General features: G+C 47.7%; 1 long non-coding RNA gene across 2 annotated transcripts; it reads left to right on the top strand.

The window, feature by feature from the left end:
• Window positions 1-8366: 8366 nt before the first annotated feature.
• LOC146754245 (uncharacterized) lies at window positions 8367-17397 on the top strand. Of its 2 annotated transcripts, XR_014938871.1 has the most exons (6): window positions 8367-8530; window positions 9936-10023; window positions 11687-11758; window positions 12199-12353; window positions 15190-15262; window positions 16948-17397. It is a non-coding gene; the product is annotated as an uncharacterized LOC146754245 (long non-coding RNA). The 2 variants fall into 2 exon arrangements; XR_014938872.1 differs by lacking the exon at window positions 9936-10023.
• The last annotated feature ends 2974 nt before the right edge of the window (window positions 17398-20371 follow it).

Here is a 20371-nt window from a genome sequence, read left to right as displayed (position 1 = left end):
TATCACACTTAACATCATATATATACCCTAACATTGTATATAGTAAAAAAAACAAACAAACTCTGTGCTCTTTTCAAACAGCATGAGAAAGTGAAGAAAAAGACAAGCTATGTTTTTTATCCCTCAACGTTCAAACATAAATCTGAAGTCTAGCGGTAGAAAATCAACCTCCTAAGAAAATAATCTGTTTTACTTAGCAAAAGTAAATCCCAAAAGACAAGCTGGATATTTTGAGGGCAGAAAGGTAGGTAGGTAGGAGTATTTATTTCTGTGAAAGGTCCTGGTGGTGTTTAACTTCCTTGACATTCAAGCAAAGGATGTTAGCTGGTTTATAACATAAGATAATTTAAGCAAAATGATCATCAGAAGCATAATTACCTTTAACTTTAAGATGGGCACGAGATTCTGCCTTTTCTGCTATAGATTTTATTTCTGCTGCATCCTTGACTTGGACGCGTGTGTAAGTCAGCGAGTAGGTCTTTCCTGAAGCAGAGAACCACAGAGTCACTAAGGCTGGAAAAGACCACTAAGCTCATCTAGTCCAACCGCCAACTCATCCCTACCAAACTGTGCTCTTGAGAGCAAACCCACAACTACACTTGGCTTCCTTGAGCAAAGAGCTCTGAGGCACATGGCCAGGCTGAGCATCATCCAACTGGTTTCACAGCATCACTGCCTGTTCTCTCATGTCAATGAAACCACCCATTCCCTCACATCCACATCCCACCAAAGCTGCTTAGTGCTCCCAAAGCGAATGCTCACCAGTTGTTTCCAACATGAAGGTCATCTTCCGGCCAGCAGCCTCGCAGATGTATTCTCCAGCATCTTTCTTCTCCAGCTGCTCCACAACCAGACGCCGTGTTTTGCCCACAGATTCCATTCTGAACTTTCTGGAGGAGGCAAGCAGTCTTCCATCCTTGTACCATTTTACTTCGGTTGGATCCTGTGCTACTTCACAGCTCAGGGAGGCACTTGCTGCCAGGGCAGCACTCACCTCTTTCTGCACCTGCTCCTGGTTTATAAACACAGGTTTTGGCTCTGAGAGAAGAAAAGAAAAAGTATTGACTGAGGGACTGAAATGAGACCATCTTGCAGGTTTGTATGTACAGGTTGGAACAGGTTTAGGTTACCACTTGTGCCCAAACTAATAGCCTTCACTAGAGAATATCAGCTCTTCTGTTAAAACTAAGTGTCAAATCTAGGCAAGAAAGAACCTAGGAACTGAAGGAACCAAGAGGGTCCTTGAACACCAGTCCCATGGTTGCAAGTCACTATGCAAACATATTGAACCCAAAAGAACATCTGTCCTGCAGGCAACCAAAACCTGAGTTCCTTTTACTTAAGACCCACTGTGAAACATCAAAACACATAAACGTGTGATAGTCAAATCACTGGCTGCCTTTTCATGACCCAGAACAGTACTCCTGGCTTCCTGAACAGACTCCTCATGGCCTCTACCATTGCCACAACTGTGACTGTCAAAGGCACAAAGGAAATATGCTCACCAACGCAGTCCTTTCTTCTTTGTGTGTGATTTGCAGCTATCTATTTTGCTTTGAGCTCTGGGAATAGTCAGCTCTACCAGGTCTCTTACTGTGAGGAGCAGACTCACCTATCCAGATGCAGCCTCCAACATAAAGGCATAGTAAAAAGTCAGTGTACTACTAGGAGAAGTTCCTGCTTCTCCTGCCATGAAAGGCTGCACGTACAACATGCACTCCAGCCTCACTGCACATACTTAGCTTAGTCAAATGTTTCTGTGAACAGGAATTACAGTTTGGGATCTCAGGCAAAGGAGAGATTTGAATAATATCTTGAATATTGCTTCCACTGTACATATATCAGTAATTATTATTCTACAGACAGACTGAAACAGGTCTTTGTGCCATACTAAAACCAAATACTTTCTACAAACCCAGGCAATCAAGTCTAGGGAATAAACCTCAGCACAGACTACTGCAACTGGATCACTGTATAATAGAAACTAGATTTTACTTTACTGTTCTCTGCTGTATTTCAGACAACACCTGTCTTACCTGTGACATGAATCTTGAAGGTGAGTTTCTGGCCAGCAGCCTCGCAGCTGTACTCCCCTGCATCTTTCTTCTCCACCTGGCTCACCACCAGCCGACGCTGTTTGCCCTCTGACTCCACCCTGAACTTCTTGCACCAGGTGATCAGTTTCCCCTCCTTGTACCACTTCACCTCCGTCTTCTCCTGGGCCACCTCGCAGCTCAGCGTGGCATTTTCTGTTGGTGCAGCCTTCACCTCCTTCTGCACCTTCTGCTTGTTGATAAAGGCATCCTCTGCTTCTGGAACTGGAAAACATTGGGTAAAATAGACATTAGATATGAACAGCTTGTGACTGGAAGATATTTAAAGTTGCTTCTGTGTCGTATTGGGCCATTTCCTGGAGCAACACTGCTTCACAGTGTTTATCACACAGCTGGGACTCCTAATTTTCAGATTTCTTCGAATGAAGACAATGACAGATCTATATATATAGATATATATATACCACACCTACACCCCCAAATCTGCTACAACTCCATATTCTCCCCACATTTGCCCCCGACAGCCCCCAGTAGCCCCATATCACCCTAAGGCCCCCACAACCCTCTATCTCTCCATACACCACCCCTTAAAGCCCCATACCTGCCCATATCCTCCAATAGCTCCCCACAACCCCTACACACCCTCAGAGCCCCCTAGAGCCCCTAGTCCTCCTATGGCCCACCACAGCCCCATATCCCCCCTACAGTCCCCCTCAGCTCCTTTTACAGCCCCTGCACAGCTCTATAGAACAGTCTGATAGAACTACCTCTAGTAGAAGCAATCTCCACACAGAGATCCTTTCCCAGTGGCACTCAGCCCTTCAGTGGGGTCTAAGAGAGCTGCAGCCAGACTCAAACACAACTGCTCACACAGCTCAGCTGCCTTCACCTGTGCTCCTGACGCTGACACATTGCAGCCCCACATCCCCCTCTGCCCCCCCACAGCCCCACACCCCCCTGTCCTCCCCGCACTCCCCATCAGCCCATCCCACCTCAGTGCTGCCTCTGTCTCTTCTCTCCTCTCCCCGTCCCAGCGCCGGCCTCCCCCGGCCTCCCATTGGGCAGCCGCAGCTCCGCCGGCTCCGATTGGCTGAGCTGCAGTGCGCGGGAGTGGCCGTTGTGGGGGGGGGCAGAGGGGGATGTGGGGACTGCTTCCCAGTTGAGACGACCTCAGCTTTCTGGTCAAGGCATCGACATTGGTGAGTTTTCCTTTGCTAATAACTTTTGACTAAAAAATAACAAAAAATATAAATAAATAAATGCCACAACACAAAGCAGAACACACACACAAAAACCCACAAAAACAAGGAACTTGGATTTAATGGATGCTGAAGATTCAACACCTGTGCATTTGTCATGTGAGTTACTTATTTCTTTTGCCCTTAGTTTGGACACAAATGGCATTATTTTCTTCACAGTAACAGAAATGGGAAAAGGAACTGAACTTCTGAAGTTCAAACTTCTGGGTTGTTTTTTTTCTTTTTCTTCTTTTTTTTTTTTGCCTCTTGGAGACACCTGTATTTGGTGGTGGAATGGAATTCCCCCATCCCATTTTAGTGCAGATTTTGTTGTGCTCGATGTGGAATAAACCCTACCCAGCCTGTTCCGCACCGTTCCCTCTGTTTGCAGTACGTAGCCTTTCAGGAGTGTTTATTTGTCATTTCTTGTTCTATGTGACCCTCTGTTTGGCTGACTTTCTTTTTAATTCCGTGCTTTAATCAAGCATGTTGTGAGCTTGTTAGTGCACCAATTATTCTGGAGGGCCAGACTCAATAAAATGTCAGGCTGAGAAGTTGTTTGGCTGTGTTATGTGGGACAAGACCAAATTCATATAGAATCCAGCCCCAGAGAAAAGCAAATGTAGCCAGCAGGACTTGAGGGCTGAGCTGTAGGAATGGAAGCGTCCTCTGCTGTTTGAAACAGAGCGCTTTTCTAAGCTGTGTTTCAGCAGAAACCATATAGTGCTGGGAACAGGCAACTATTGGCAAGGGCTCAGTGCAGCTCTTCCCTCACCCTGCACCACGACTGACAGCATGCTCTGTTTTCTCTCTCCAGACCAAGTTCTCCCAGTAAGAGGGCAGAGTCAGCAGCTGGCAGTTGGCGTTCCTGCTTCTGCCTGGGCAAACCATCCCCTGTGGCCGAGAACCAACTGCAGAGCAGTGCCAGGGAGCCCTCTGAAGCTGAAGTCTTGGTCCTGGCAGGTAAGGGTGCAAATCCAGCTTTCAAAACACTGCTTGTCAGCAACACAGGTAGAATTCATGCTTTCAGTGGGCTTGTACCTCTTTCTGTATTCCTGCGTTCGAGCCGTGCCTGACATCTTTGGTTGACACTTGTCTTTCCCAAATGAGTCTCGCAAGCTGCTTGAAACCTGCTTGACAGGCAGCACCAAGCCTTTGCCTCCTTGGATAGTGAAAGTTTACACTAACTGCTGTGTATCTACTCTTTCCAGGTGAATCCATCCCTTGCCAGTGCAGGAACACCCCGGCAAGTAGCGATGATGCACGGTGTGCTTCCATCAATGGAGTGCAGTTAGGATGCATGAGTCACTGCAGTTCCAAGGACAGCCTTTCACGTGACAGCAATGATGGAGAGGAGGAGGTCTGACCTATTCAGTTTTGAGCCTCTCCATGCAGGAAAACCTTGCGGTTCTGGAATGTCTTCACCTACGAAGGTAGTGAGGGATTTGGAGCACAAACCTTACGAGGAGCTGCTGAGGGAACTAGGATTGTTCAGCTTGGAAAAGAGCAGGCTCAGGGGAGACCTTATAACTCTCTATAACGTCCTGAAGGGAGGTTGTAGTGAGCTGGGGGTTGGCCTCTTCTCTCGAGTAATCAGTGATAGAACTAGAGGGAATGGTTTTAAGCTGCGCCAGGGAAGATTCAGGCTGGACATTAGGAAATATTACTTCTCAGAAAGGGTAGTCAGGCACTGGAATGAACTGCCCAGAGAGGTGGTGGAGTCACCGACCATGGGAGTGTTCAAGAAACGTTTGGATGTGATGTATGGAATATGATTTATCCGGGAAGTATTGGCAATGGTTGGACCAGATGATCTTCTAGGTCTTTTCCAACCTTGATAATTCTGTGATTCTGAGCTGAGAAGCTTTTCTTGCTCAAGTCCTGCTTCCAAGTTTAACCACCTATGGGGAAGTAGATGTCACTTTTCTAGTGTCCTTCAATTCCGTGTCCGCATTTTCCTAAAAGTAAAAGAATTTGGAGGTAACCAGCTGCAGTGAAGTGAGCGATTTCAGTGCCTGTTTCTGATGGTGGCAATGAGTTCAGAGGTCATACTTAATTGACGATTCCTGTTTCCATTCTGACAAAGGCTGTAGTTGCAGCTGACTTCCTGAGGCTGCCATACGTAGTGGTGATGCACCCTTGGGCTTCTTGGGGATCTGCATGACTCCCACATTACCTTTTTGTGTCTTGCAGGTCAGCTGGTGCTGGAAGCGGCCGGTATCTGAGCAGGAATGAAGGTGAGTGCAGGAGCAGCTGCTGAGGGGAGGAAGGAAGTCCATGCTAATGAGCTCTGAAGCATCTGCAGGTATGGTACCAAAGGAGGCTGCAGTGATGCAGGGGGCTCCCCAGCAGGAAGCTGGCTGATCCAAATGCTTGCTGAGAGTTTGGAAGCCCAAACCCTAATGGTCTCTGTAAGGGTGGCTAATAAAAAGATGTTAACCAAGATGGTGGTAAATAGTCAAAGGTTGTTAGCAAAGGAAAACTCACCAATGTCGATGTTTTGACCAGAAAGCTGAGGCAGTCTCAACTGGGGAGCAATCTCCAAGAGATGCTGCCTCAGTGGTGGTCAGCCTTTAAATGAGGTCTCAGAGGAGGTGGAGTCGAGGTCCACCCCTTCTGTGAGCACAGCTCCATTACTCTCACCTGTGCTCCCGCAGCTGGCCCAACACTTGCCTCAGCTGATTAATCAGAGGTTCAAGGTGTGATTTCCCATACAATCTCTAAGCTGAAGGCAGCATCTCCTTGATCTGATGGTGGTGTGCCTGAGTGAGGGAGTGATCCAAGCTGGATGCAGAAGAGTCATCTTAATTTCTCTGCTATTTTACTTCAGATGACACCTATTGGGTGTTGGTTTCTTAAAATTTGGATCTAGGAGGTGGCCTCTCCCTTTGCTTCTGGTGAAAGCTGCAGCAGGAGTAGAAGACAAAGAGGTTTTCTTGGTGGCAGCAACACCAATTATTTGATTCAAATGTAGAACTGTGATGAAAATGCTGAAGAACAGATCTTCCTCAAAGACATGCTTGATCATATAAGGAATGAGCATGTGATCCAAGACAGCCAGCGTGGCTTTAGCAGGGGAGGGCCATGCCTAACCAATCTGGTGCTCTTCTATGATGGAGTGACGGCATTTTTTGGACAAAAGGAAGGTAACAGATTTCATTGACCTGGACTTGAGCGAGATCTTTGACATGGCCCTCCACCACATCCTTATCTCTAAACTGGAGGGATGTGGATTTGACAGGTGGACCACCTGGTGGATAAGGGATTGGTTGAAAGGCCACAGACAGAGGGTGGTGATTCATGGTTCGATGTCCAGGTGAAGGCTGATAACAAGTGGTGTCATCCAGGAGTCTGTCTTGGGACCAGTGCTTTTTAACATGGTTATCAGAGACACCAATGATGCAATGGAGTGCACCCTCTGCTGTTTGCTGAGTGGTGCGGCTGATGCAGTGGAAGGAAGGGATGCCATTCAGAGGGAGCTCAACCGAGAGGTTGGCCTAGGTGAATCTAATGAGGTTCAAGACAGCAAAGTGCAAGGTTTTGCACTTGGGCTGGAGGAATCCCAGGCATTTCTACAGCCTGGGAGGAGCAGTCCTTAAGAGAAGCCCCGCAGAGAAGGACCTGGGGGTCCTGGTGGATGAAAAACAGAACGTGAGCCATCAGCGTGCTCTTGCAGCTCAGAGAGCAAATGGTCCCCTGGGCTCCATCAGAAGAGGGGATGGCCAGCAGGGACAGGGAGGCGATTGATCTTCATGATCCTTGAGGTCCCTTCCAACCCGGGCCATTCTATGATTCTGTGATTACACTCACTGACAGAAATAACGGCAGCTGTACAGAAGCTGGATATATTTTGGGACAGTTCTTGTAACCAGCTGATTTTAAGACCTTGCCCAAGTCGTGAGTCTTAATTGCATGTCAGAAGAAAGCTGGGAAAGTGGTTATTGCTCATTCTTTCTCATTTGCTGATTCTTTCTTTAGTGTTCCTTTTCCAAAGGAGATTCTGGTGATGGAAGCAGTTGAAGAAAGAACCAAAGCAGCTCTTGCCAAGAGTGCTTGAAGTCCCTGTGGAGAGAAGCAAAGAACTTGGGCTTCCTCTGGGATGCTCCCCACCATGTCTCAGGAAGGAGACAACTGCTGTTCCACTTTCTGCTCTGTGTGTGGAAAGGTACGTCTGGGTTTCTTCTGCTTGTTTTTTCTTTCTTTTTCTGGCTTTGAAGGAGAAGGGGTGGAGCAAAGGGAGACCCACTGGTCATTTGTTACCTGAAGAACAGGATGGATTTTACATTCATTGTGAAAAACCTGGGCTAGTAGCATGGGCATGTTTCAGGCTGGACTCTTCTTTTGCTGCTTGGTTTCCTTTTGGCTACAGGGAGACAGCTGTCTAAAGGTGTGTTTTCAAACCCACTCTCCAAAACCATGTTTCATTGTTGCAGGTGGTTCAGTGTGCTCTTGCAGTGCAGATGCTGTAGTTTGCTGTAGAATCTGAATGGTTTCTGTTCCTAGGAGAGGACTGGGAGGAGGTAGTGAGAAGAGAATTCAATGCCTGAGGTGTATCTTAGTGAGAAATGTTGGCATGAGGTGCTGAAAGTCTTGAGCTGTCAAAGGCCAGTGAGGCTCAGACTCCTTAACCTGCTGGAGCAGGGTGGAAGCAAGGAGTGGGCACTGCCGTCCCACAAGCGGCACTTGGTTCTGGTCTTCCAGGTCTGTGCTGGCCTGGATTTCTTCTGAGAAGTTTGTTGGAGCTGCTTGGAGTAGTGAAGGGTGGGGAAGAAGTGCTGCTCAAGAGCTAAGGCTCGGCTTGATCATTTTGGATGGATTTAACCATGGTATCTGAAGACATAGTTTCCATCAGAATGGTCCCAGCATTGTGCAAGTGTCTCAGCTGAAGCCCCTGAGCAGATGTGTGAGACCACCCGCCTCCTCCAGATGAGCCATAGGAAAGCTGACTGTGCCCAGTAATTACAGCTTCTGCAGATTGAATGTGCTTCCAAGTGTTTTCCTTAGTGATCAATCATGTCCCAGCACTCTGATATTCCATCTCTGTCACAATCTGGAGTATCTCTGCAAACCTTGGGTGCTCATTCCCACCAGAGTTTCTTCCTTTCTCTCTTTAGAATCAGTGTGGTGCAGTTCCCTGTGTTTGTGAGCAGCAGCCAGCAGGCTGCAAGAGATCCAATGGCAGCTTTCAGCACACAGAGGGATGTGATGGGGACAGACTGTCCTTACCGCCATGCATAAGTGAGTTTTTACCGTCCTCTCTCAAGAAGTATGAAAGAATAGAGTTTGAATGATACTTGTGAGCAGGTGCTGTGCTGTAGGGGATGTCAGGTAACCATTCCTATGGGGGTGCGGGAAGGAGCAGTGAAAGTGATATATTAGTTTGTGTTTTGGCTGTTAAAGAGGAGTTCCATTTCTGGAAGCAAAACTATGGGCTAAGATGGAAAACAGAAGGGAGAAGGCTGATACCTGGATAGTGGGCTGAGCTTTGGTGACTGCAGCCATTTGCAGTAGAAGTTTTGCTGTTTTGCACAGTGGGGTTCAGAATGGGAGCTGATGATGAATGGGAGCTGCTCGAGGGACAGACTTCCATGTACAAGTTCCAGTGCCTCAATGACTTTCTTGTAGCGAGGAACCCCAAACTGAACATAAGACTTGAGGCGCAGCCTCCCCAGTGTTGAGTCCAAGGGGATGATTACCTCTCTGCTCCTGCTGGCCACACTATTTCTTAGACAGGCCAGGATGCCGTGGGCCTTCTTGGCCACCTGGGCACACTGTTGGCTCATGTTCAGCTGAGCATCGACCAACAGCCCCAGGTCCATTTCCTCTGCACAGTCCTTCAGCCACTCAGCCCCAGGCCTATAGCGCTGCATGGGGTTATTGTGGCCAAAGTGCAGGACCTGGCACTTGGCCTGGGTGTACCACATCCCATTCACCTCAGCCCAGTGAGGTTGATCCAGCTTATCTAGATCCCTCTGAAGGGGCCTCCCTTCCCTCAGGCAGATCAACACCACCTCCCAGTCAAAAGACAAAAAGAGAAGAAAGCAGAAATGAAGAAGGCTTCTCTGAGAGCTGCCCCTGCACCTGCAGAGGTGAGTCCTTGTTATGGACAGACACAGCTCTTGTTGTCAGGGCCTCCATCTGTGAGACATGAATGAGACTGTAAAATCCTGAGGGAAGTGGTGTCCTGGTTCTGTACTTGCTTTTTTCCTTTGCAGTTTTTGAAGTGTTGCACAAAATGAAGGAGAAATCTCTAAAGCAGGTGGTCGGGATGCTGGCATGGTGATGTTACTTAGTAATTAGTGCTATTATTTTGTAGTATATTAATAGTTTGCTAATAAACAAAAAACAAGGGGGGGAGGAAGGCGTTCTGATAACAGAGGATGCTGAGAAGGCAGAAACACTGAATGCCTTCTTTGCTTCTGTCTTTAGTGAAAAGGCTCTCCCTCAGAAATCCCAGACCCTGGAGGTTAATGAGAGAGTCTGGACAATAGGAGATTTCTCTTTAGTCAGGGAAGAGGTGGTCTGTGATTGCCTAGGAAACATTAATGTCCATAAATACATGGGATGGGTGCATGGGGTGCATCCACGGGTGCTGAGAGAACTGGTGGAGGTCATTGCTGAGCCGCTCTCTGTAATCTTTCAGAGGTCTTGGAGAACTGGGGAGGTGCCTGAAGACTGGAGGATGACCAATGTCACTGCAGTCTTCAAAAAGGGCAAGAAGGAAGAGCCAGGTAATTATAGGCCAGTCAGCCTCACCTCTGTCCCAGGGAAGGTGATGGAACAGCTTGTGCTGGATGCCATCTCCAGAGAACTGGGTGATAAGGAGGTTATCAGGAGTACTCAGCATGGGTTCACCAAGGGGAGGTCGTGCTTGACCAACCTGGTGGCCTTTTATGAAGATGTCACTAGCTGGGTGGACGGGGCTAGAGTGGTAGATGTAGTCTACCTTGATTTCAGAAAGGTTTTTGATACTGTCCCCCACGACATCCTTATAACAAAGCTGAGGAAGTATGGGATAGATGAGTGGACAGTGAAGTGGGTCGTGAACTGTCTGACTGGCAGAGTGCAGAGGGTTGTCGTTGGCGGTGCTGAGAGGGGATTTGATCCAGGTTTATAAATACCTGAGGTGTGGGGGCCATAGTGGCACGGCTGGTCTCTTTTCAGTAGTGCGTGGGGACAGGACTAGGGGTAATGGGCTGAAACTTCTGCATAGGAAGTTCCGCACAAATGTGTGCAAGAACCTCTTTACAGTGAGGCTGACGGAGCACTGGAACAGGCTGCCCAGGGAGGTGGTGGAGTCTCCTTCTCTGGTGATATTCAAGACCCGCCTGAACACCTACCTGTGCGACGTGGTGTAGGGAACCTGCCATGGCAGGGGGGTTGGACTCAATGATCACTAGAGGTCCCTTCCAACCCCTACAATTCTGTGATTCTGTTGGAAGGTGGGAATGCAAGAGAGAATATTGCGAGAAAAAGCTGTGGAGCGAGATAAATGGCATGAGAAAGCAAAGCTGAGAACTAAGGAAAGCTCCAGAAGAGAAAACAAAGTCCAGTAGGGCATATTTAGAGACAGGTGAAGCATCCATGAGTGCACTGAGGAGTACTAGGGTGCTCTGGAATGTCTCTTGGGCTCCCTACAGCACACATACTTGCTCTGGGGCATGTCTGGATGTCTGTAGAGCTAATTGCAGGGCCCTGAGAAACCTCTGGGGCACATTAGGGGGCACTGGCTTCCATGTGAGTGTTCCCAGGTTCCCAGAAGTCAACAGGGAAGCCTTTGGAGACCCCTTGGGAAGACTCAGTGGGGCCCTAGAGTGATGTAGCAGCTTGTGTTGGTTGCATCTGCTTGGCAGGGAAGCGATTTCCCTGGTGAGAGCTGAGTGACTGGAAGGTGATTTCCTTGGTTTAATTAATTTAATTACCTGGATTATAATTAAATAACACTGTTCAGCGTTCATTAAAGATTTCTTTTTTTTCCAAAGTACTGCAGTTGTGCAGCTGTAGCAGCTTTCCTAAAATATATCGAGTTTATTCAAAATTCCAGTGATGCTCCTAAAGCACTTGAAGTGCAATTGAGGGGGGGAGTGACAAAACAGCTCTGAGAGACACATCATCAGATCAGAACATTGGAACGGTAACTAATAGCAGAGATTCTGATAAGAATATTGAAGTTTTCAAATTACCTTTTCTTAAAGTTGTATTTCACCAAGTTTCATCAATGTGCACACTGAAGAGCTGACTTGTTATCTTTCTTTTTATAAAAAATCATGTGTTACAATTGAGAGCAGAAGTTATAGGATGGAACATTCTCCAAGTAAAGTGCAAAAGACATTTCTTCATAGTTCCAATTAATGTCTTATGTTTTGTTCAGACTCACTAAATGATGTATTTCAGGGTACATCATGTGGGAATATAAGAAGACTATTCAGAGCAGGAGCTGCAGAGCAAGATGAACGACATGAGAAGGTAAGGCTGGGAACCAAGGACACAGCTTTTGTGTCACTCAGCCACCTGTGGCAGAGGTCAGGATTTCTGCAGGGATGGGAAATCATCCCATCACTTAGTGCCTTACAAGGAGCTGAGAAGCTTTTCTTGCTCAAGTCCTGCTTCCAAGCTTAACCACCTACAATGAAGTAGATGTCACTTTGCTGGTGTCCTTCAATTCCGTGTCTGCATTTTCCCCAAATCAGGAGGTAACCAGTTGCAGTGAAGTGAGCGATTTCAGTGCCTGTTTCTGATGGTGGCAATGAGTTCAGAGGTCACAATTAACTGACGATTCCTGTTTCCATTCTGACAAAGTCTGTAGTTGCAGCTGACTTCCTGAGGCTGCCATACGTGGTGGTGATGCAGCCTTGGGCTTCTTGGGGATTTGCATGACTCCCACCTTTCCTTTCTGTGTCTTGCAGGTCAGCTGGTGCTGGAAGCAGCCGGTATCTGAGTAGGAATGAAGGTGAGTGCAGGAGCAGCTGCTGAGGGGAGGAAGGAAGTCCATGCTAATGAGCTCTGGAGCATCTGCGGGTCTGGTACCAGAGGAGGCAGCAGTGATGCTGGAGGGCACGTGGTGAGTGCGTGGACAGGGTGGCACAAACGTGTGCGTGTGCTGAGGAGTTGGGTTGCACACAGGTGCACACAAAGGGGTGTTTGTGGAAGGTGTAGGCACGTACGTGTTCCCAGGGGTGGTTTGCACACGTCTGTGAATACAAAGGAGGGCACACGATGCGGTGTGTGCATGGAGGTGTGCAAAGCAGGCAGGGTGGCACACGGGTGTGCATGTGCACATGGATAGGGGAAGGCTGGGGTTACAGGTTGACCTGTGCTGAGGTGAGTGGGGGCTCACGGTGTTGCTCAGTGGTAGATTTGTTTACACTGAGTGCTAACAGGAAACTCGCACACCCTTTTTGTTTCAGCTGTGCCAGCGCTGTGATCCCTTGCTGCTGGGATGTGCTGTTGGAAGGATGGTGTGCATGCCGAGCTCCCATCACTTCCAAGCCCTACAATTCTGTGATTCTGTGAATCAAGTGTAGAGCAAAAGGGATGTTTGGGCCAGGTGACTGTAAGAAGGCTGACTGCTTTGGATGGTGGCAGCTGATGGAAACAGGTGCTCTGGGGACCGTTCAGCTTTTAACAGAAGACAGGGGTCCTGCAGGAAGAACGACTAGGTTCTCAAAAGGCTTCAGACGTGCACACAGAGTACATCTGTCCTGCCGTGCCGTCTCTGCTTCTTTTTGATGAAAGCATTTTCATGACCACTTGTTGTGGCTGTTGCTTGTAGAAGGAGGAATGTTAGGTGCAGTTCTCACTGAGAACTTCTGCTAGGATTTCTGTGTAATTTGAATCATGAGTGTTAGCACAGTGAGTTGAAGGAGGGCCCCGGAAGCAAATTTGTTGCTGTTGAAGCACTGTGTGATGAGCAGGTGCGTGGTAAGACGTGCTGGCAGATGTTGAAGCCACTTTAAGATTGAGGTGAGAAGGAAAGGCGATGAAGGAGCTGATGGCAAAGAGCTTCCTTAGGAGGCTTGGTGCTTGCATGGGATTGTATCCGATCAACTTCTTGTGTGCTGGTGTCCATCTGTGGTTTGTGGAGCAGTTTTCATTCCAGGGTCTGTCTGGTAGGACTGTGGCTTGGGCCAGGCCAGGGCGAATCCAGTGTGCTTTACTCTCGTTCTTAGTGCTTGTTTTTGCTCAGGTGTCAATCCTCACAGAGCAAGGCCTGAGGGTGGGGTTTGCGGAGAAAGAGGACATGCAGGCCTTGTGTGACACCCACGGAGCTGCAGCGAGGCTGCATTGGTGTAAAACAAGGGAAATGCACAGAGATCTGAAGGTGGGTTTTGGGCTCGACTTATGCCAGAGGGGATGTGCGTGCTCCTTTACAATGTGCGTTTTCTGCCTACTGTATGGCAGGTGGGCTTGGAAAGTTGTTTCCGTGTTTCTGTTGTTGGGAGAAGCAGATATCAACTCTTCTCTCTATTGAAAGATTTAACAAAAGAGCCTCTCCTTGCTTCTTAGTGTATGAATCACAGAATCATAGAATCACCAGTGTTGGGAAAGACCTAAAAGAACAGTCCAACCGTTCTCTTATTACCAATAGCTCCCAATAAACCACGTCCTTCAACACAACATCCAGTCATTCCTTGAACACCCCCAGGTGGGATGGCTCCACCACCTCCCTGGGCAGTCCATTCCAGTGCCTGGCCACCCTTTCTGAGAAGTAATATTTCCTAATGTCCAGCCTGAACCTCTCCTGCCGCAGCTTGAAACCATTCCCTCTAGTTCTATCAGTAATGACATGAGAGAAGAGGCCGACGCCCAGCTCACTGCAACCTCCCTTCAGGAAGTTTTAGAGAGCAATGAGGTCTCCCCTGAGCCACCTCTTCTCCAGGCTGGACATTCCCAGCTCCCGCAGCCTCTTCTCATATGGCTCCATTGTGCTCCAGACCCCTCACCAGCTTTGTTGCCCTTCTTTGAACACGTTCCAATGCCTCAGTGTCTTTTTCTCAGTGAGGGGCCACAAACTGGAAACAGAATTCGAGTTGTGGCATCACCAGTGCTGAGTACAGGGGGACAATCGCCTCTCTGCTCCTGCTGGCATCAGTGTTTCTGATACATACATTCTCATGTATGTAAGTGTCACATGTGTGACATCCTTTTTGATGGAGTTCTGTGACTGGAGTTCAGTGGATTTGAGAGCTGACTTGAAGCCGGTGGGCATCACCCAGGAGTTGGAGTGAGAGGATGAGGCGTAGGAACAGGAACCTCTTTGGTCGTTATTAACTCCCAACTTTTTGGTCAGGAATCTCTGTGTGTTTTTTTATCATGTAAAGAACAGAGTCATTGTGCAGCTTGTGAATGAATTGATTCACGCCTGCTGATTGGTGCTGTTCTCTACAGGGAGCTGCAGTGGAAATGGACACTTGTGGTCCACTGTCTGCCCCCCTCCCGCATGCCCAGATCAGCCAAGTTGTCAAGGCCTGGCTCTTGGTTGGTGAATTGTGCCAAGGTCAGAGAGTTGGATTTTCTGGGCTTTGAGACACGTCTTCCAGATGCACGTTGTGTTATTTCTGATGTGTTGACCTGTTGAGGTCCAGCCCCAAATGAGGATTCAAGTACTACCACCGCAGGAATGGTTTAGATTGGAATTGGAATGCAGAAGGCTGAAGCCAGCAGGAGCAGGGAATCCATCATCCAAGGGCTTGGTGCAGCTCTTCTTTGCTCAGTTGTGGAAGCATCGTAAAGTTGCTGGGCGGACAGGCATCACGTAGCCTGAGACTCAGCATGACTTGCAGCAAGTGGATGGGACGGTTGTGCTGTGTGTGTTATTCCATGACTGTCTTAGCCCTGCTCACTGACCTGCTCTTTCTCTCTCCTCTCCTCGCCCTCCACCCACTGCCTCGGTGCAGCTTTTGCTCTCATTTCATCCGAGCAAAGCGACAAGGAACTGCTGCAGATAGCTTGAGGTGATCTCACTGCCAGGTACGTGCCATGTTTGTCCCCCCCGCATGGTTTTGCAGGCCGTGTGGCACCGTGTTTAGTAACACAGCCTCATGCAGCTTTGATGTGACCCTGGTCACGGGTGGGTTTCTCCACTGCCCTGCAGCTCAGCCCTCAGAAGGGCTGTCTCTCAGAATGGCCGCCCTAGACCCCATCCCCATCTCTGCTGCCCTCCCCGTCCCTTCAGCCGTTCCCGGTTCGGGCCGAGCGACACCGGGCAGGTGGGTGAGCGGAGCGGGGCAAGATGGCGGCAGGGAGTGGGGTGTGAGGGGCAGGGCGGGGCCTAACGGGGGCGGGGGGCGGGGCTAAGGGAAGGGGAGAGCGGGGATTGGTGGGAGAGGGAGCCAATAGGAGGTAGAGAGGAGTTGGGCACAGGGTGATGTTAACACCCCTTTGTGACGTCATAATGCCCCTTTGTGATGTCATAATGCTTCTTTGTTACATCATAATGCCCCTTTGTGACATCATAATGCCCCCTTTGTGACGTCATAATGCCCCTTTGTGACGTCATAATGCCCCTTTGTGACGTCATAATGTCCTTTTCTGATGTCATAATGCCGCTTTGTGATGTCATAATGCTCCTTTGTGACGTCATAAAGCTCCTTTGTGACGTCGTAATGCCCCTTTGTGACATCGTATAGCTCCTTTGTGATGTCATAAAGCTCCTTTGTGACATCATAATGTCCTTTTGTGACGTCATGAAGCTCCTTTGTGATGTCATAATGCTTCTTCGTGACGTCATAATGTCCCTTTGTGACGTCATAATGCCCTCTGTGACGTCATAATGCGCCTTATGACGTCATGATGCCCTTTGTGACATCATGAAGCTCCTTTTTGACATCATAATGCCCCTTTGTGACATCATAATGTCAGTTTCGGATGTCATAATGCCCCTTTGTGATGTCATAATACCCCTTTGTGACGTCGCAGTTCTCCTTTGTGACATCATAAAGCTCCTTTGTGACGTCGTAAAGCCCCTTTGTGACGTCATAAAGCTCTTTTGTGATGTCATAAAGCTCCTTTGTGACATCATAATGCCCCTTTGTGACATCATAATGCCTTTTGTGACATCATAAAGCTCCTTTGTGACGTCATAATGCCCCTTTGTGACATCATAATGTTCTTTTCTGATATCATAATGCCCCTTTGTGATGTCATAATACTCCTTTGTGACATCATAATGCTCTTTGTGACGTCATAAAGCTCCTTTGTGATGTCATAATGCCCCTTTGTGACATCATAATGTTCTTTTGTGATGTTATAATGCCCCTTTGTGATGTCATAATGCTTCTTTGTTACATCATAATGCCCCTTTGTGACGTCATAATGTCCTTTTCTGATATCATAATGCCCCTTTGTGACGTCATAATGCCCCTTTTTAAAGTCATAATGCCCCTTTGTGACGTCATAATGATTATTTGTGACGTCATAATGCCCCTTTGTGACATCATATCACCCCTTTGTGATGTCATACTGCCCCATATGAAGTCCAGACAGAGTCAAAACTTATGGACCTGCACGAGGATCACTTTCAAGACAGTGGCTCTGTTGCTTCAAGCCTATTTGCTTCGTCCTGCCGCCACTCTACTACCAAATATCAACAACCTCTTTCATGATTGAACTTGCAAACATTTCACACTAACCCTTGTGTTTCTATGCCTTCCTAGGTGATTTGAGCCCTTGTCAACCCCAATGATCCAAACCAAGTAGTGATGTGCAGTGTGTTTCCATCAATGGAGAGTTCTTATTAAGCACAAATCGCTGCAATTCGGATGACAGCCTTCCACATGGTAACAGTGATGGACACAAGGGGCTCATCCACGTTCATGCTCTCATATCTCCTGGCTCTGCTGAAGCTCCTGACCTGAGCCTGCCAGACACCACAGTCACCTGCCTGGATTGTGACCCAGCGCCTTTGCAGTGCTGCCCATCCCAAGCACAGCCCGAGTGCCCCAGCAGCAGCACCACCATGCAGGAGCAGGTCAGCATCAGTGAGGTGAAGCTGAGCATCTTAGATGGGGACTTAGAGTCAGGCTGCCAGTCCCAGGCACCAGGCAGCAGCACCAGCTCTGAGCCACTCTCATCTTGACAAGAGGAGTCCCATCTTCACCCTTGACCTCTCAAGCCCTCCTGTCTTTTATTGAATAAAGTCACTCTCATGCTCAATCATCGCCTTGGCTGCATTCCGAGTCTTCATTCACAGGGATTGGGATGAATGCAACAAACAGCAAGGCAGCTCAGCTTGCAATGCTATGGCTGTGGGGTTCGTGCAGGCAGAGCTCTGGGTTCCCATTTTGCATGGCTTTAGGATGTCTGCAGCATTTTGTATGGCAGCAAATAATCTCTACCATCCAGGTTGCTGCTCATGATAATCCCAGTCTTCCTGGCTGTCGCTTTGTGATACCTTTCAAAGCCTTTTGATACTCTTTGATGCCTTGGCTGCTCCCTAACACCTCTGTCCTCCTGCCATGTTGACTCATGTCTCCCACTTTGAAGCTGGCTTTGCAGATCATCTCCAGCCCTGTCATCATCACGCTGCAGCAGGAGGTGCTCACCTGGCCCAATGTCTGGCAGTACAGCTTGTCCTGCAGATGAGCAGCTGCCTCCTCATCTCTTCAGCTACAGTAGTTTTTCTCAGGGCAGTTAGATGCAGTCACGCTCCTCTGGATTTGGTGTGTTAAATCCATGCTGCATGGCAGCAGTCAGTGCAATACAAAGGTGTTCTGTGTGCCACAGCATTTCTCCAGGGGAAATGAATCCTAGCAACAGTCTGGAGGAGTCTGTGAGCCTGAGATGCTCAACCAATGAGAGCCATGAGAGCATCACCTGCATTGGGTTTAGGGCATAGAACAGAATTAATGTCACTGACTGGTGTGCAGTTTCTCCCTTGCCAACAGGGGATGTGCGCGCAGTATTGCAGTAATGAATAAGCACTGCTGCTATCGCTGCCATCTTTGCCTAACTAGAAATCTTTGACTTTGAGAGTTTCTCACACAAGGGGAGAGGGTAAGAAAGTAAAGAGGCACAGAAAACTAAGGAAAACTGCTCTTCTTTATCTTATCTATAAAAATTGATACAATTGATGCTGTCGTTCCTTTTTTTTTTTTTTTTTTTGTATTCTTAATTTTTTGCCAGTGTCAGTTAGATTGTTTTAAAATATCCACACACCAAAATCTGACTACCAAGCAAATGTAATGAAAATGAAATGAAGGTGAGTTAGCGGAAAGCACAAGGCCATATTATATTAGGCTCTAGCAAATTTACAGGCAGTCACTGCACGAAGAGGTAGATCTGAGTTGCACATTATATGATTCCCACAAAGAGTAATGAAATCTGAAGCTTTCAATATATTTCCCCTATAATCAAGAGAGAACGGATCCCCAGGGTCTGTCCCGCAGACGTCCTTTCCGTGGTCTCTGCTGCCACCTGCTGGCCAATACACGGAACTGCCATTGCTGGGCGTTTGGTGCCGCAGGAAGCACAACGCAGATCTGAGTTCTGACCGGTCTACGCAGCAAATCCGCCAATCTTTATTGCGATAAGCCCTCCACATGGCATTGCACACGCACTCGAACACGCAACAGGCACAGATTTCTCCTAACTCCTCGAGGAGCAGGCAAGCAGAACAACTGAGCGCAGCACTGCTTGTGATTGGGCCACCCCCATCATAGAGATGTGTGTTAGATCTTTTACCCACCCCTGGCTTTTTTGGCTACAAGGGCACACTGCTGGCTCATGGTCAATCTGTCGTCCACCAGGACGCCCAGGTCCCTCTCAGCAGAGCTCCTCTCCAGCAGCTCTTCTTTCTGCTTACACAAGGAAGATAGTCTTGTCAATGCAGAGAAATGAATCACAGTATCACAGAATGACCCGGGTTGGTAGGGACCCCAAGGATCATGAAGCTCCAGCCCCCCTGCCTGGAAGGGCCACCAAACTTCCATGTTTAGTAATGAAATAAATGAAATAAATGACAAAATTTCCTTTCAGAGAGTTGCATTCACACCTTGACTTAGGTTTGTACAGCTTGGGCATTTGGTCAGACGTGTACTGAAGTCAGGTTTTTCTTTGATTGAGAAAGCATTGAACTAGTTCCTCATTGATGTACAGTTCCTTAGAAATGGAGTAGTCCCCACTTCAGACCAGCTCCTACTGGATCCCATTTCCTGAGAGTCCCCCAAGAAATTCTGGAGGAATCAGTTTGCTTTCTAATCTACCAACTGTCTGATACTTTCAACACCTTGAATAAATTGCCAGTTGCTGACTTGTTTCTTTTTGTAAATCTGTTGATGCACGCACAAAAAATGGATCAGAGCACGGGGTCTTATCTGGAGATGGGAAAACAATTGGATAAACAGAAAATTGTTATTTGCAAGTTTTGCAGATCTGTAAGTGGCTTTTCAAGAGATTGTACCACTTCTGCACATTGATTGTCTGACAGTTTCCCTATGATTTTACTTAAAAATGAAGAAGCAATGAAAAGCTCTGAACTCTGTGGGTGTGCATGGCTGGCTCTGCCCTTCTCATAGAGGAGAAAATCAACATTTTCACCCCTGGTTCCTACACTTAGATAAAATCCCCTCCACTTACCTGCAATTTTCCTATGTGTGGAAACAGCCTGACCTCAGATGGGGTGAAGCAGCTTCTATTTGTCCTTTCTCATTATTGAGGAAATAATCTGTATTCTTGGTATCACATCATTCACATGAATACTGTGTCTGAACTCCACTTGTACCTGCCAAAGATCCTGCTACCTTTTCAGCTCAGTGAAGATTTGGCCTGCTATCTGCCCTGAATTGTAATGCCAAGTATTGGCTTTTATTTAGTTTTTCCAGCAACGTTTTGTTACATTGAAACCTGCTTTTCTATTTTAACTATCACCACCACTTTGCTGTGATCAGTGGAGATGAAAGTTTATCCTGTGGATATATTATGCCTTGAGGAAACAAATGACTCCCTGACACTCAACCATCTCTCATTTTCAATATCCTTAAACAATTCTCTCACTGACTTCCTGCTGTTCATCTTCATGGCATCTCGCTCAAGCTGAAACCCATCAGAAATTCAAAAAGGTGCCACTTATCCTAAAGACCG

Source organism: Coturnix japonica, chromosome W (genome assembly GCF_054131305.1).
Source record: "Coturnix japonica strain WE chromosome W, WE-NBRP24, whole genome shotgun sequence".
NCBI lineage: Eukaryota > Metazoa > Chordata > Aves > Galliformes > Phasianidae > Coturnix > Coturnix japonica.
This window is presented reverse-complemented; position numbering and strand designations above follow the sequence as displayed.